This window comes from Varanus komodoensis, unplaced genomic scaffold (genome assembly GCF_004798865.1).
Source record: "Varanus komodoensis strain SLA01 unplaced genomic scaffold, ASM479886v1 scaffold8, whole genome shotgun sequence".
NCBI classification, from domain to species: domain Eukaryota; kingdom Metazoa; phylum Chordata; class Lepidosauria; order Squamata; family Varanidae; genus Varanus; species Varanus komodoensis.
Genome location: NW_025336481.1, coordinates 19,318,821 through 19,324,820, shown reverse-complemented (window position 1 = coordinate 19,324,820; position 6,000 = coordinate 19,318,821). Strand labels below are relative to the sequence as shown.

Here is a 6,000-nt window from a genome sequence, read left to right as displayed (position 1 = left end):
CTAATGCTTTTCAGCTTGTTCATAAATGATCTGGAAAAATGAAATGGCCAAATTTGATGACACAGAATTATTTAGGATGATTGAAACAAAAATAGATTGGGAAAAAATTCAACAGGGAGAATGGCAGTAAGATGACAAATGACTGATCAATGTAAAAAAAAAGTGATGCATATTGCAGCAAATAATCTCAACTTGAAGTATAAACTGATGGGACCTGAGCTAGTGGCAATAGACCAAGAAAGAAATCTTGGGGTTGTAGCTGACAGCTAAATGCAAATGTCTACCCAGTGTTGCTGTGAAAAAGTGAACTCTATGTTAGGCATACTTTGAAAGTATACAAATCTATGGTGTGATCACACCTGAAATACTGTACCCTCTTCTAGTCACCATAACTTTTAATAAAAGGACACCATAGAGTGCAGAAAAGAGTAGCAAAATTATCAAGGATCTGGTGCAACTACCTTTGAGGATAGATTATATTATCTGAGACTGTTTAGCTTAGAAAAAGGCTGAGTAAGGAGAGACATGTTAGAGGTGTTTTAAGTGTATGCATGTGGAGAAAGTGAATGGGGAGGCATTTTTCTCCCTCTTCCATAATAGTAGAATCCGGGGTCACCTGATGGAGCTGACTGGGAGGACATTCAGGATCAGTAAGGGAAAATACTTCCTCGCACAGCACATACTTAAACTATGGAATTTACTAATAAAGATATTGCTGTTTGGATGGTTTTAAAAGCAGACTGGACAGATTCATGGAGGAGAAGGCTATCAACAGTCATTAGACCTGCTAGCTATATGCCACCTGCAATATCAACGACAATATACCTGTGTACTCAGTTGCTGGGCATCATGGGCAGGGGGTGTGCTGTTCACTCATGTCCCACCTGTTGGTTTCTCGTGGCCCACCGGAAACAGAAGGCTGGACTGCATGGACCTTTGTTCTGATCTAGCATGGCTCTTCTTATGTTGCTAAAAATGAAATCTTCAGCAAGCCAGACCTGGCTTTTGTTTGTTATACAGATTATATTAAAGTTTGATACTACACCAGGTGTTTCTGTGTATGTTGGTCTTCTGACCCTCCTAAATTTTAGTACAATTTGAATTATAACAAATGCTTGAGGATTGGTAAGAGGCAAAACAAAAAATAAAACTAGAGGTTAGAGGCATTATTTCAGATACATGGAGCAATTTCAAGATTTTGGACAATTTAAGAGGCAAGTAGTTGCTGATCAATAGTGGTCTGAGTCAACTGTTATTTGTTGAGTCTCAGGAGGCATGCAGAAAATGCCAAGCTCCTTTCAATCTCATCCTCCAGAGTGGTGAGAGCAGCTCCAGTTGGTGAAAGATGGAAGATAAAACATAGAACTTTGGCTGAGGGAAACTGGAGTTCAAATCTAAGCTCAGACAAGGCTTTACAGCAGGGGCCCCCACCTCTGTCGCAGTTGCAATCAGATAGGAATCACAACTCCTGTCAGTCCAAGCCAGCATAACCAATGATAGGAGGTGCAGGCCAACACCAGGAGAGGTACAAGTTGCCCACTCATCTTTTATAGTGGTGATGAGGATGCTGCATGCATATTATTGGAGTTTTACACTGTATTGTATTATTTTGTATAAAATGCTTTGTGTGGTTTTTGTTTCACAGAAAAAAACTTTTCAAAACCTGCTTTGCATAACTAAATAAAACATAACGTTACATATAAATAAATTAGATCAGTACAGAGTTGAATCCAAGCTCAAAATCAAATTCTAAATTTATCAGGCTTCCTAATCTTGATATATCTAAAAGCATTATAAAATTCTGGGATAATTATTTCCACCATTTCTGAGAAAGAAAAGCAATCATGTGGTGATTTCTTTTCTCTTTCAAACTTCATGTAGTACAGCAGTCTTGTGGCAATATATCCAAGTGGCAATATTGCAAGTCACCACATCCTGAATTACATTGGAAAATTAGCATATTACAGGATTTGGTAACTTGTAATATGACCACATGAGGTTTATTTAGACCAAGAAAATTGCACTGTAAAAATGTCTGACAACCTCCCCTCACTTGCTTAGAACAGCCTTTCAGGATTGGAAGCAGCAACATTGGTCACCCCCCACCCCCCAAATGCTTGGAATATACTTGGCTGCTAAGATTAATTTTTCACATTTCCCAACATGTGAGGAACCGTTTCCCAAACATGAATTTCCATGATGACATCACACAGCTGGAGCGTACCCACAAACAATTATGTTCCAGTATGCAACACTGTATGTGAATTATGCAAACATGAAAAATGCAAATAATCTGTTGCTTTTGGCTTATTATGTTTCCAAAGTAGCCTTCACTGCCTACAGTTATCACTCTCCTCTTTTTAGTCCTTTGTTTCCTTGATTTAGGGAAGCATTTGGTAAAATATGTATTCTTGGTGAGTCATAAGATTTTGATTTCATCTGTCTCAAAACTGCTGATCTTTTCATTTTGGGTGCAATTAGGGTTTGGAGGAGCTGCTCTTCTGAGGTTGCACAGGGAAACTTCTGCATTGCCTAAAGGGGCCCTATGTCTGTTTGGAGTGGGAGGAGATGAGCAGGATAGCACAGGTAAAGAAAGCTTCTGCACCCAAGACCTGCCAGGCACCCAGAGGCCAATTCTGACTCTTCAGTCTTTACAGAAAAAATAAAACAAAAAGAATTTTAAAAGGACAATGATATTTTTTCATTATGAAGAATCTACAGTGCTTTGTGGTATAACAGACTTGAAGCATGATGGACTTTGTGATTAAAAGAAGTAGAAATTCTCGGGTGCATAAAATCCTGCTTGTAAAAGTGGAAAGGGGATGCCTGTATTATTTTAACATTTCTCAGGTTGTTCATTTCATTATTTTCATTTTAAAAAATTGAAGGGGTGTTGGTAAGTACATGTTCACTTGTACTTTAGAACACTGAGATTCCCCACGGAAGGCAAACTTGCGTTTGTTCTTACATACGAGGTGAAATGCCAAACTTTCCCCACCCTCCTCTCATTCCTGTTTTGGATTAGAGCCTGGTATTTGGAGATTGGAGCTAGAAAAAATGCCTCATAAAAAGGACTGGCCTGGTGAAGCACAGAAATTTAGCCAGACTGTTAAATGTTTATTTGCTGTACGGTACTGTGTTTATCCTGAGAGAAGAGTTTACTAGAATACTGGCATTAGCCATTGCTTGGCTTTTTAGATAAAGGACTGTGAGCTGTTTATCTTCTTTGGGGACATCGGACCACCAGAGTCAGGGCAGACATCAGGTCAGTTTAAGATGGGCTGCCTTCCAGAACTGCAGTATAATGTGAACCTTTGACTCGCAGTGATAACAGAATGGGGTATCTATAGCTACCAGTCTCTCTTCAATCTCCCTGGGTGACAAGTAGAAGTATCTCAGCCATTGAGGTGATGGCAGGGAACTATGTTAGTTTAATCAAACCTTAGGGGACACCACTATTAATTTCATTATTAATGACTGTGGACACTAATAGTTGCAAATGCCTCCTACTAATGTTTCTCTCCCCCGCAAGCCATTGACACTAATTGTTCATGCCCTGCTGCAAATATTTCAGGCATTGAAGTTTTTATTAGGCAGTTCGGTGATTGGTTTTAGGGGTTCCCTTCTCTCCTTGCAGCATGCCAGTGAGCCACTTTCCATGATCACGACATGGTTAACAAGTCATGGCAGCTTCTTAACCACCCTGCTCATGCTGGTCACATTTTGGCTGATTTGCATATTTGCTTTTCCAAGCATGATTTCTTAGTTCATCTGAATCCAGTGAGTATGGCTTGTTGAGGTAGTTAACAAACAACCCAGAACTCATGGTGTATGGTTGTGGGGTGGTTTAACATCACACCCTCAACAAGCCACCCTTGTTATATTCGGATGACACACAAAAGCATAACAAAGGTTGGATCAGCACCCTGATGCCCACTGGTACTGCTAATAAAACCCAGTGGGGGGAAGTGATTGTGCTTGGGTCTCTCTTTATCAGATTCCTTTACTGCTGTCAAATCCCCAGACCCTCAAGCCTAGCAGTTGTGAGTTTGGGGGTTCAAGAGTTCTAAGATGGTCAGCATAAGCAGAGATCAGGCAAAAGGTAAGGATTCAGCAGTTCAGGCCACTGGCAAACAGGTTCCAAGGCAATGCAACAGACAAGAAACAGGCAGAAAGAAGGGAAGAATTCAGCCTAGAAGTATTCATACAAGTCTTCAATTTAGAAGCAAGGGAGACTGGATTCAGGAAGGTCTGGTCAGTATTTCCAGCAACTCTTTTAGCCTTCTATTTTTATACAGAGACTGCTGAAGCCTCACTCAAGCTTCCAGTATGATCTATTAGTTCCTCATCTCCAGGATATAAGTGGCAGATGTCTGTGACTAGAGCACCAGGAGGGGAGATCTTGGCAAGATATGGAAAGGCCAGAGGCAAAGGTAAAGTCAGGTATAAGCAAGGGTTAGATACTGGCACAGTGGTAGATCCAAAGGAAAAGAGAGAGTCAGGCACAAGTGAAGGTCAAATGCTAATAGGGCATGGAAGAACAAAAGACAAAGGCAATGTCAGGAGCAGGCAAAGATCAGATCTGGCAAAGGTGTGATAGGACCAGAGGCAAGTTAATGCAAGACATGGCAGGAGTTAAGGCACAGGGAAAAGACATTACAGGACTGTCAGTACATGCTAGATGGGGATCACAGAGCAGCTACTGTGAAAACTTGTGCTGCTGGGGCAAAGCTAGACAGGCCTGAGCAGCCTTTTATAGCACCTCCTATGTCTTCCAGCTGTTTTCCGTGTTTGCAGTGGTTCTAATCCCTGCAAGCACCTGCAGCCCTTCTACCAGTCCTGCAAGTACTTGCAGAGTGAGCCAGGTTGCAAGCTCTGCTTGGGGAGCCATGCTACTGTGCAGATCCTGACTATAGCTGAAGAGTCTTCCCTGAGAGCAAGCTTCTCTTGAATAGGTATTGTTTTTCTTGCAAGGAGCTTGTTGCCCATTCTACCACTTCTTCTAAATTCCTGCCTTTTCAGGTGGTGTCCTTCTTGAGGGTTTGGGAGTTTCTCTGCCTCTACCTCTGAAGCAGATTCCTTATTCTGCACAGGTGATACTCTCATGGTAGTCACCCCTGAGGTTCACTTGCAGAACTTGGGCACTGCCAGTGGGCTGTGGTTCCTGGTCCTTCAGGAACCAAGGGTGTGACAACTTCTGTCAAAAACTGTTGACTCAGATTAGGATTATATGTATGTGCATACATGTGCAAAGGAGCAAGAGAGCCAATATGGTGCATTAGATAGTGTTGAACTTCTGGGAAAGTGAAAGTGTGAGTTCAAATTCCCTCCTAGTCATAAGTTACTGCCCAACCTGTCTAGAGTTGGAAAGATAGAATAGGAGAGCCCCATATATGCCACCTGGATCAACTTGGAAGAAGACAGTATACTAATATGGTAAATAAATTTCTGGCTGTTTATCTGTGAATTTTACTGAGTGATGGTGGATGCAAATCTATAGCCAAATGTCAGCAAAATTCATCCAGAAGCTGAGAGTTACACTGAAGTATACTCTGTATACAGGTCCTGAAATAGCATTTATTTATAGATGGCATTTTTAAGTGATAGTGTGTATATTTGAGACTTGGAAATTACCAGATATTAAATACTTCTGAGATTTTGTACCATCCTCCTCTTTCCATTGAGGTTTTCCAGTGAAAAGAGAGGTTGTGTCTTATAACAACCCAAACAAATCAATAACTCTTCCTATCTCTAACAGGTTTCCTGAATAATTTTGGTCAAGTCTCTTTAACCTTTATTCTGTGGATTTTTCCCTCTTTGCATTTTTGTGTCTTGTCTGTTTAGGCCCCAACTTCTTTAAGAGAAAGCCTACTTGTTGTAGCTCAGTGCACAATGCATGTCTCAAGATTCTCTGACTATTCATAGCATTCTAATAACTGTGGTTTGACTTACTTTGAATTAATAAGATTTTGCTGCTTTTGTTTAGTGTTTGATTATTCA

General features: G+C 40.9%; 1 protein-coding gene across 11 annotated transcripts in view; it reads left to right on the top strand.

Annotated features, from left to right (window-relative positions):
* Nucleotides 1–5,344: 5,344 nt before the first annotated feature.
* Nucleotides 5,345–6,000, top strand: part of TCF20 (transcription factor 20) — a 105,081-nt gene continuing 104,425 nt past the window's right edge. For 10 of the 11 annotated variants that reach the window (XM_044454797.1, XM_044454796.1, XM_044454788.1 and 7 more), the window contains exon 1: nucleotides 5,345–5,436. The gene's annotated coding sequence lies outside the window, so the exon portion shown is untranslated. The remainder of the gene's footprint in view (nucleotides 5,437–6,000) is intronic. The other variant, XM_044454798.1, reaches the window with a different exon arrangement.